General features: G+C 40.3%; 1 protein-coding gene across 1 annotated transcript in view; it reads left to right on the top strand.

The window, feature by feature from the left end:
• The first annotated feature begins 8395 nt into the window (after positions 1-8395).
• ccnd2a (cyclin D2, a) overlaps positions 8396-11040 on the top strand; it is a 183844-nt gene continuing 181199 nt past the window's right edge. The window contains exon 1 of the mRNA XM_050074284.1: positions 8396-8530. The gene's annotated coding sequence lies outside the window, so the exon portion shown is untranslated. The remainder of the gene's footprint in view (positions 8531-11040) is intronic.

The raw sequence follows: 11040 nt of genomic DNA, 5'->3' as shown, positions 1-11040 counted from the left end.
AGTAATGATAACATGAATTAAATAAGTGGAATCAACCAGAGCTGCTTCATATCTGTTTCACTGGCTTAAATTGTGACCCATAAATTTCACACGGACACCCTAAGACATGTGTTCCAAGAGAACATAGACACACCTGCTCATGACTGGCAGTAACATCCAAGCAGTTAAATTTAATAGTGTCGAGTGTCAGGCATGACTGCAATCAGGGACGACCAAAGTGGGAATAAATGAAAGAAGGATGCATTATGATTGCAGAGGAGTGAAGAAGAGGAGCAGTCGTTAAACTATATGTTCTGTCTGGGATCACGGTTCTGCCGAGGACCCAACAGTACTCGGTCAGTCCTGTAGGAGTGTCAGAGTGTGCACTGTATGAACACACATTTGTGTTCATACACAAAAACACGCATGTGTTCATACATACAGTATGTGGGCGTGCATATGTGCACATTTCCTCTGACACACACATGTGTGTTCATACATACAGTATGTGGGCGTTCATATGTGCACATTTCCTCCGAGCTGCTGAACACAAGCTGGAGAGTTGTTTTGACAGTGAAGCTGAGCTTAGAGGAATAACACTCAGCCTGTGTGTCAGGGATCGCTCTTAATTACCTTCAATCTGAGCACCACTGTTTGTTTCACAGACTAATGACTTAGATGGGGATTAAGCACTTGGCACTGTGCTAATTAGCCTGCTTGCGCTCCCTGGGCATCCCAGCGCGAGCCTCAGACAAAAAGCCATCAGCCATGGGAAGGCGCTGTTAGTTTTTTCTGACCTCCCAGCTGACACACCCACAGCACTCCCTCCCATCATGCAGACATGTTGGGGTGGAAGTTACGTGGACAGTATCCTGCTAATGAACATGTAGCGGTCAAGGAACAGCATGTATTATGTCTAGGACCCTAGGTTCAATGGTGGAAGTGGTGTTCAGATCCAGCTCAAGTAAAAGTATTAACTCACTAATGTAATAACAGACCACTAAAGGGAAAAGTCCAGCATGCCAAAATATTTATCCTGTAGAAACATGGCTCCTCTAACTGATATGGTTGAGGTGGAGCTTTTTGTCTCTTTGTATACTGTACATTTATGTCTTTCATCCAGTGTTTCCCAGCCTATGGATCAGATCCTCTCTGAGGAGTCACAAAATATGATATGAGAAGTTTAAAGGGGGAATCACTTATACATTATGGTACCCCAACTAGACAATATCTCTTTGTACAGCAGGGTCACAAACCGAAGCGGTCTGCAGGTTTGGAACAACTACTATTTCAATTGTCGACAATGTGATGTATTTTATAACATTATCATGTATTTTTAATAACCTGAAGAGAAACTTCTAGGGATGTAAAATAATGTAGTGATGTAAAAAGTACAATATTTCCTTCTGAAGTAAAGTATTAAGTAGCATGAAACAGAAATTCTTTAAGTACCTCAAAATTGGTAGGGTAGATAGGGATAGCAGTTAGGTGCTTTTTTATGCACTTTGAGCTGCATTCTTTTATTATGAAAGGTGCTGTATAAATGACCTCTATTGCTATTGTTTTAATAGCTGGTTTAACTAATATCTGACACCATTGTAATGAGTCAAGGTGACAGAGAACAGAGCAACACATTCAAGCCGTTGTGTAATAATTTAATCTAACAGGAATTCAAATCAATTTTGTTTTGTTCAACTATGATTACATACCAAAAAAATCTCAAACTCTGACTGTTGTTTTATTTGATATTTGATTTAATTGATTTTTTTAATCATTATTGTCAGAGCTCTGTAATGACGTATTAATGAGAATATGGTCAGAATCATTCCAATAAATGGAAAATGGTTCAGGCTGAGGTTGAAGCTGAGTTTGAAGTCCTTTATATGGGCTCATGTTAACAAGGTTATATTTTATTCAAATGTTCCTCACATGCAAGCAACTCATATTTGTTTAAAATGTCTTCTTCTGTTCTCTTTCATCTCAAGCCAGATGCTATCTAAAATCTGCGAATAATTAACATTCTCTGAATCATATCTTCTATACACAAAATCATTAACATATACCAAGATTGTCCTACATTGTTCAACTTCACAAAGAAAGATTAAAACAGAAAAGAAAAACATTTCCTCATTCCCCTTCAGTTCTTTGATTTAATTACTGCTGTGCTGTAGTCTGACCCTCAGGAGAGCCTATGGATTAAGCATCATAATTAAGCAAATCCACAAAAAAAAAATGCTGCACCCACTTAAAATAGTTAGAGCCATAGATCAGAACTGTGGGGCTTAATTAAGCAATCAAGCCTTTTTTACATCTTCTTCTCGTTATTGATTTGCATACTGTTTCCCTGTCTGAAAAAATAGCAGCCCATGTCTATTCTCATATCTTCCAATTAAATTTGAATAGTTACCTGTAAACACACTTCTCAGAGATAGGTAGTCTGCTCTTGTTGCAAGCCGTTAGTGTTTTGCGGAGAGAAACCGCACAGATGAACATGAATAAATCTATTATTCACTCTGCCAGTATGAAGCACTTTGGGGCCACTAGAGCCAGTTTAACTGTACAGAGATTTTTGAGCTAATTGTAATAAAATGTATGTTTTTAATAAGATAACATGACATATATTGTACGTTCACAAATCGAATTAATGCAGAGAGTAAATAAAACATGATGTCGTCACTTTTGGAGCAAAGAGGAGCCAAACTGCTCAACCGAGGTGAATGAGCCATATTTCCTGGTAAGGAGAAAAGAATCCTCCTTCAAACAGAAGTGTTCTGTTTGTTTTTCAGCAATTTATTCCCTTGAAAGAAATTTGTAGCATATTCAAATTTACATTTGACAAAGAACGTGCACCAGAAATATTGCTAAGTGGTTCATTAACAGTGCACTTTAGATCAGTGGTTCCCAACTGGTCCAGCCACTGGCTCCAGATTTCTCCTTCATCATCGAATCAAGGTCCACATGATTTCATATATCAGCGTCATACTTGTGTTTGGCCACGCTGTCAAGCTAGTCTGCTGTCTCTGTCAAGTAGCTGTCTGTTAGTCACTCACTCTACAGCAGGAGACGGCACTTCAAATTGAAGCTCTGTGCTGGAAATTCACTGCACTTCAAAATAAAGTTGACAGACTTGACACGTTCGTGAGTCACTTGTGGTCCATTCAGAATGAAGCCACAACCCACTAGTGGTCCACGACCCACCACTTGGGAACCACTGCTTTAGATACCCCTTATGGCTTATGGCTATCGCATTTGTTGAATTAGTATTATTCTAATGTAAAGTTCTCCGTTGGCAATTGCTTAACAGCACACTTAAAGTATCTCAACCACCAATTTAAGCGCAATTCTGCTGTTGCAAAGTCATCAGGCATCTTTTCACTTAATATTATAATAATTATTAATAATTGCTTGGAGCTGTATGCAACATTCAGAGCATACCATTCAGAGTCTGGAGCGAATTGTCTGCGCCCAGCTCTCATCATGGAGGTGGCCAAGTCAACGGGTTGCAGGTAATGTTGCTAACTCCATAAACAGTGCGGACAGCGGCAACAGTGTTGACAGAGCAAAGATTGTTAACCAGGGGGAACAGCATAATGTGCTTTACGCTACCACTATTAGTGGTAAACACTCAGTACCTTTACATGCAGCTTGAGAAAATCGAATTATTGGCTTACTCTGACTGAAACTGGACTTTTAAATGCATATAAACAGCTTAGTCTGACCGAAATTGGACTATCCGTAGCTCGACTGACACACCTAGATAATTCAATTGAAAATCGAACTATTGCAGCATGTATCCACTTAGTCCGACTGGAGTCAGACTCAGCGTTTTGTACATGCCCCACTTTTTCTTTTGCAGGCTTTCACCCGGAAGAAGAACAAGATGATGTAGCAGCAGTTCAGTGCATAGCAGTGCAGTAACTCCTGGAAAAACAAACAAACACCATGGCGACCGAGAAGCAGAAGACGCACTTCTGGACAGACAAGGAAACTGCATCCATCTCCGCCATCTTCATTTGTCGTTAGCTTCCTCATCGGGTCAACCGGAACTAGTTCAATATGCGCTATATTAAAAAGGACACAGCGCCACCTAACGAGGTGGAGTCAGACGTACTTGGTCAGAAATTCGATTTTCTCTTCTGCTTGTATACTCAGACAAGACGAGAAGTCCAACTTGACTGATTAGCCAAGCTATGAGCTTAGCTCGACTACTGCGTGCATGTAAATGTACTGAGTGTATGAACACAATGCAAAGTGGAGGTGATTAGCTAGTGGGACACACTCACAAGGACTCACATGCACTAACATGCTGCTGGTATGTCTACCCCAAACAAATAAAACAAAAAACAGAGAAGCTCAGATTACAACACAGAGAGGTACTGTGACACCATTACTTAACTAAATGTTTAGGATACAGAGCAAATTGTGGTATTAATGTTCTAAATGTTATATGCAGGTCCCATAACTTGATTTAGTGTTTAGTGGCAAAATAAGATTTACACTTGGACTTACCTCACTAGTAAGAATACAATTATGAATTCTTTCACGCCTCGTGCTGATACAAGTCCACCACTTGTTCTAATTTTCAGGTGCTGATGGACTCCTCCTCTCTGTCTCCACTGATACATTCTACAGCAAAAGAGCCATCAAGAAAAAAAAACACTCTGGACATAACATGATGAGCTGAATCTGAAGCCTGCTGTGCAGAGAGTGAATATGAAAGGTGTGAGTGGTGGCTCCCAGTGAGCCTCTTTTCTGTTTTGCAGCATTTCAGCCACAATGCTCTGGAGGAGGTCAAACTGCACTACCTGTCAATTAAATAGTCAGTAATCCAGGAAACCATGCTGCTGTCCACCTGCTTCACTTTGAGCTTCACCCAGAGGGTCCAGATGGACATGAAAGCAGTGCAATCAAAGAACAAGATTGCCATCATGCAACCTCCTCTCTGGGTGGGAATAAGTCCTGCGGTGCTGGTACGTCCACAATCATTATGGTATTCAGACAGAAAAGAATTAGATGCAATACAATGTATATATTACTATATTGTGATAATTATGATGTGATATTATTTTTCCACATTTAACTGAGAATTGACTGGAGACATACAAAAAACAAACCCATATAGTTGTCAATCTTGCATATATCTATTTATGTGAGGCTGAAAATTGATTCATTTATTCTTCACTCTGTTTTTTTTTTTTTCCATTTATTCCCTGCTGCCCCATTTCTACACAACCTGCACACGTTTATCAGGAAATAGTGGACTGCTAGGTCTAACCTTTCTTTCTCAGTGTACAGCAGCAGCACAGCAGGATAACGGCAATCAAACACATAATTTCAAATGTGTTTTCTCAGAAGATCTGTTTGATCACTCGCCGAAGCTGGAGATTTCTGCGGCTAAAATGGCTACGTATGGCTGAACTGACTGTTTGCACCAAGAACTACAATATAAAACAATCATTTTGATATGATAAGAGTAAAAATGTTGGGTTAGCAACAACTATGTTTTTGTATGCGTGTTTTTCTTAACTGTTATACTGTCGACAAAATTGTTCATTCTGAAATGAATATTAATTCCTGACACAAACACAAGGTACCACATGTAAACACTGAAATTGTAACAGCATGCCGAAATTGCTTTACCCAAAAAAACACGGGGGGGGGGGGGCTGAATTTGTTTAGAGATTTGTTGTGTGTTTATGTGAGCATGTTTTTGTGTGATTATTAAACCTCAGAAAGGTTGGACTATGTATGTCTATGAATTCAATGTCACCCTTGGACACATTTGTCTCATTCCCTGTCCCTGCTGCCTTTTACACGGGCACCGTGACGCCTGTCTGTGAAGAAATACATTCAGTCTTCTTTTCTCCCTCTCTCTCTCTCTCTGTTATCTTCAAAAATTATTATTTTGTCTCATCAAAGCCAGCCCCTCAGTTAAATCCACTGCTGTAATAGACTTATTATGTGAGCCCACCAAGGTGGTGAATTCTATTTCTAGTTCTTCCTGTGAAATTCATATTCATTAATCAGAACCTTTTTTGAGGCTTTAGAGATACAGGTGACTTTCACTGAAGCAGCAGGAACGGTGGATGTGGCACCCTACGTTGAATAAGCTGGTATGAATACACACGTAGACATATACTTAATATACCCATATACATTCTCATTACATTTATATCACTCAGGGGATTTCACATCGACATGAGGATCAATAATAGAAATATATACTATCTGCTTAATTTATGCACAAGTGAAAGGAGGAAAGAAACTTCAGTGCTACTAGTACATTTGTATTCTGCATGTACACTACAGACTGTATTAGCAGATAAGAGGTCATTAAAATGCTTGGAGATCAATTAAGACTTTAATTACTTATTAACAAATGGGACTTTGCAAGTTAATGTATGTATTGGCAGGAAGGTTAGGGTTACTGATTGTTGTTACTGACTTTGCGTCTTCATTTGTCACTTCTCTTCTTTCACAGTTGCCGACCAAGGTCACTTCTTTGATACATCACTTTTCTGGCAGAATGTCTGTCAGAATTAGCGTCATTCATCCACGTACAACAGGTAAAAGTGAAACTCAGCTGTAGAGTTGAGGACATCTCTCTGCTCATCCATGAGGCTCCATCAGCTCAACCAGCAGGTGAGAGGTCGCTGGCATTTAAACCTCTGGGGAAGTTGTTCACACGGGGATGTCACATGATGAGAGCTGCCTGTCATGTGCTGTTAGACATTCATCTGGGTCAGTGGTTGAGGTTTGAATTGCTGTGCAATAATCTGGAAAGTGGTGACACCAAAAAATGGGGGGCAGATGATGCCCTGTCCTGCCAGGCTGGGCCAGTGGGTGTGTTAGAAAAAAACATTGATTGCCAGTTGGCGACTTTCAGAACAGAACCATAAAAATACATATGTTTAAAATGCTTTAATTACCGTGAGTGGATATTGTATTATAAACACAGTATTGTAGCAAAACAAGTTAAATTAATTACCAGTGAACATTTAACAAATATGTTCAGGCTTGCCTTGATGTGTTGATTAGTAACATTTCTTCTTAACAGAAACCATAATCCAGGCATTATGAAATGTCTTTTAGCTGCAAATTAGTGGTACATAATAGGATTCCTGGAAAGCAGAGTTGGTGTCTTACAAGTTTCATGTGACCGTAAAGACCTCAGCTCCAGTGTGACATCTTGGCGCTGATGTATCGCCAAGTAGAACTGTTAGTTTCATCATATCATAACAAGTCTTTTGCAATACACAATACCAATTAAGTGATGTGTGTGTTGTCATTTGCGAATTGTGTCCCTACCTTGTGTCTCAGATATGGTGCATATATAATTAAATTTTTTTTGTGTTGACACTTCAGTATACAGCTTGCCAAGTGATAATAGGCAAATATAACTCTGAGAAATGAGAAAATTAGATTTTTGAAATGTGAACACCAAGGCAGTTTGTATAGGAGATCCATATGCAAACAGTGTGGGGAAAACAGTCCCTTAAAATAGAGCAGTAAATCAGGCTGTAAGCTGCCAGATGTAAAGACAGCACTTCGTTATTTGTTAAAAGGCAGTAAAGCATATTAGATGCCAAAAACAAACACAGAAAGTGATACAGGTTGTCCCTGGGAATGCATGCTTCTCTTTGTCTAGTTGTGGTGAGCCTGTAGAACACAGCCATATGATATATTATTCTCTGGGTAAAAATCCAATTAAATGTATAAGAATTTTAGCAGCTTTTAATTTATGTGGACTTTTTTTCTCAGTGTCATGTGTAGCAGCTTCAAAGGGGTGAGCACTGGGGTACAGCTAAGGACTGTGTTATTGTGCTGCTCACCTGATAGCTAAAAATCTTATGGCATAAGGCTGCATCATGTAAGCTTTTTACAATATGTTATTGACAGACCACAATCAACTCATGTAACAACAAATGTCTTTGGCTGAACAGTTCTTGCATACATTTACAATGCTGCATGGAAAATGATCTATGGATGACATCTGCATGATTTTATAAACTGAGCAAGATAGGCACTAAAGTTTCTTTTTGTGTATACTATGGGTGCCTTGAGAATTGTGTTATTATTATTATTATTATTATTCTTACGGAGACGTGGGTGCCAAATGTGCTTTTGCAAATTGTGACTTAGTAATTGTCACAATAGGCATTGAACGCGCCCCTGCTGACAGTTATCATAGATCATATTTTGCCTTCCTCGTGAGTGTCTGTGTGCAGCTGGACGGGTAAGTTTATCCTGTATAAGCAGAGGAAAACAAACCACAAGGTCACTCATCTTACATTTTACCGTTGACGTGCAGCAGCTCGCCTCCTTCACCGTGTTTACTGCCTGTGGGAAGGCAGCGAGACCAGGAAACACCGTTTGAGACTCCGCCCAGTGACCGAGGTTTGGGGCGTCGACTACACTTCGCTCAGACCAATCGGAGTTCACGGTGAAACTTTGTAAACAACTCTCACGCTGTTTTAAAGCTCTTTTGCTGTATTTACTACGAAAATGCGCGACGGTGCCGCAGCCAGGTGAGCCCAACGTGCTAAAACAGGTGAGACAAAGTTGTGTGTGTTCGCAGTTTTTCATTAAAACTTGTGTTTGTACGCTGTGAGCTCGCGCGCGCCGAGGGTTTGTATGTGTGTTCTCGTGACTCGTAGTAGTAGTAGTGGCGCTCGTGCAAAACATCTGTCACGTACCTTCTCGAGTGAAGAGGAAAAATGTGGAGAGTTTATTTTTTAGTATTTTCATAAAACTAAAAAGAATATGTGACGCTACATTTAAAGCTTTCTTATAACATGAGGTTAGAGGATGCCTCAGCACCGAGTGACGTCGCCACTTTACAGTAAAACCTTAAATTCCCGTTTACCGACACACTCCATAAATCTCTGTTACACTATTACTGTCTGCTTTGCTTGAAGTTTGGCTGTTAGACCACTGAAAGATTGAATAGCCTGTTTGGCAGGCGTGTTGAAAACAGTTTATCTGCAGATGAGACTTTACATAGAGTTTGAAGGGAGTTGTGATGTCCCCACCTCAGTGGGAGTGATAGTGCCAAAAAGAAGTGAAGTTTCCCTTTCACTTGTGCCTCTATTTATTTATTTATCTATTTTACCTGGAGGAGATTGTGTGATTGAGGTGTATAGAGAGAGTGTATAGAGACTTGGTGGTTTAAACTTAACACACCTTTGACTGATTTTGTGAATAATTTCAATGAGCAGGCTAATGATGGAGCAGAGTTCATTGAAAATCACTCAGCATTTGCCCACTGACTGAGTTCGACAGAGCTGTTATTAAGCAGCCGAGCAGCCTCTAAATGTGTCAGCGTGGTGATAAGTGTAGGTATCAAGAATTGCTTTAAGTGTAAGACAAGGAAATGTGACAATCTACTGACTCAGCAGGTAGACACTGACAGGAGGAAGAGTTCATGTTAAAACGTTCAATTATGTTTCAAAAGCTCCTCATGATGTATAAAACCATTGCAAAAGCATTCAGTCAGTCAGTGGAAGCTGTGGTTTTAAATTTCAGATTAACAAGTACATTCCCTGTAATCTCTCTCTCTCTTCCTCTCTCTGTGTCTCACCCACTCACAAACTCACGGAGTCACTCACCCACACACTCACTGATTTTAAGTTTCTGTCTAGTCTAAATAAACCATCCCAGTTCTTGTCTCTGAGCTCCAGTGATGCTGAACGTGTACTGCGCTGTGGATGTGCCTGTTTTGCTGCCTGCTGTTTTACTGTTCGTCTGAGCAGCCTGCTATAGGCTACAGAGTCTCCATTCTGAACGGATGTGGGCACAACTTTCGTTGTGGAACGTCAACATCTGCATGCTCTGTGTTTCCTCAGCACGCCCACCTCAGCTGAAGGCGGGGCTGAGGAAGAAGGGGGAGGGCAAGTTTCCTGTCAGACTGACTGAGAAACTGAATCGTTGAATTTGGCAGAGCCTCAGGCCCGGTTGGTGGGGGGGGAGTGACTTTATACTTGCAATCATGAGTTTCTTCACTGTAACTTCACTAGAATTGTGACGCATTTCTTTTGAGTGCATTTGTGGTTTGGACAGTTTGCGCAGTTTACTTTATCTTGATTGTACCGTACTGTTTGTTTGTGGGTTTCTATTTTGAAGAAATGTATCACTGCTCCAGCAGTTGCTACTCTGTCTCTGTTAGACAAACAGCTTTGAGTAAAAGCTTAACGGGTGGTATATACTCATCTCCAAGAGTCCTTGGACCGTAAAACACTTAGTGGTATTTTTGGCTCTGTTGCTGGCAGCTTTTGGCCTCTTGATATTGTTTTGGATGTTAACTGACACTGTGGCAAAGAGGTTAAAATGTAAACTATGAGCTTTTACTGCAGTGATACCCATACTGAGTAAATCTAAAGAGAAAAATGTGTGGTTAGGATATTTTTCTCACTTAGCTGCTTCCTCTAAACGTCTATTGTTACATTTCTAAGATCAATGGATACAATAGAAAGTAAAGAAAAACAGAAAGGATTTTCAAAAATAGCTAAATAAGGTATTTTGATGATTTATCAGTTACCGAAAACATAAATATCACATGAACTATTTCTGTCTGTATACTTAAGGCCGATGTGTGGAAACACTGTAGTCTCCAATTGTTAAATGCTGTGACCATTTTCCACAGATTCTTTCAGGCCCAGACATCCCAAACAGACATCAAAAAATTAGGTGCGACAATGGCTGACTTTTGCATCACCTTGCATTTCCTGTGTTTCAGCCAAAAAGTTGCACTCAAGACATTCTCGGAACCCATCGGCTGTATTCGGCGTCTGACTTTCGGCAGACAGTGATACAGCCTCTGGGGGCAGACCCCTGATTTTTTGGCATTCCGGTTTGATTTGGGCGGAGGAGGCGAATTTCCGTTTCCGACTTCCGTTTATATAGGCCCATAAGTAAATATGCTGAACCATTGCAATGGATTCAGAGTTTGCAGTGACGCCAATTATGTTCCGCCTCGTTAGTTCACCACACGGACCGTTTAACCTGGCAACAACTGCAGCTGGCTCAAACATTATAGGTCAATATCACGTGGACTGCAAACAG

The sequence above is a fragment of the Epinephelus moara genome, chromosome 20 (assembly GCF_006386435.1).
Source record: "Epinephelus moara isolate mb chromosome 20, YSFRI_EMoa_1.0, whole genome shotgun sequence".
NCBI lineage: Eukaryota > Metazoa > Chordata > Actinopteri > Perciformes > Serranidae > Epinephelus > Epinephelus moara.
Note: the sequence above shows the minus strand (reverse complement) of the source record. Positions and strands in the feature narration are given on the sequence as shown.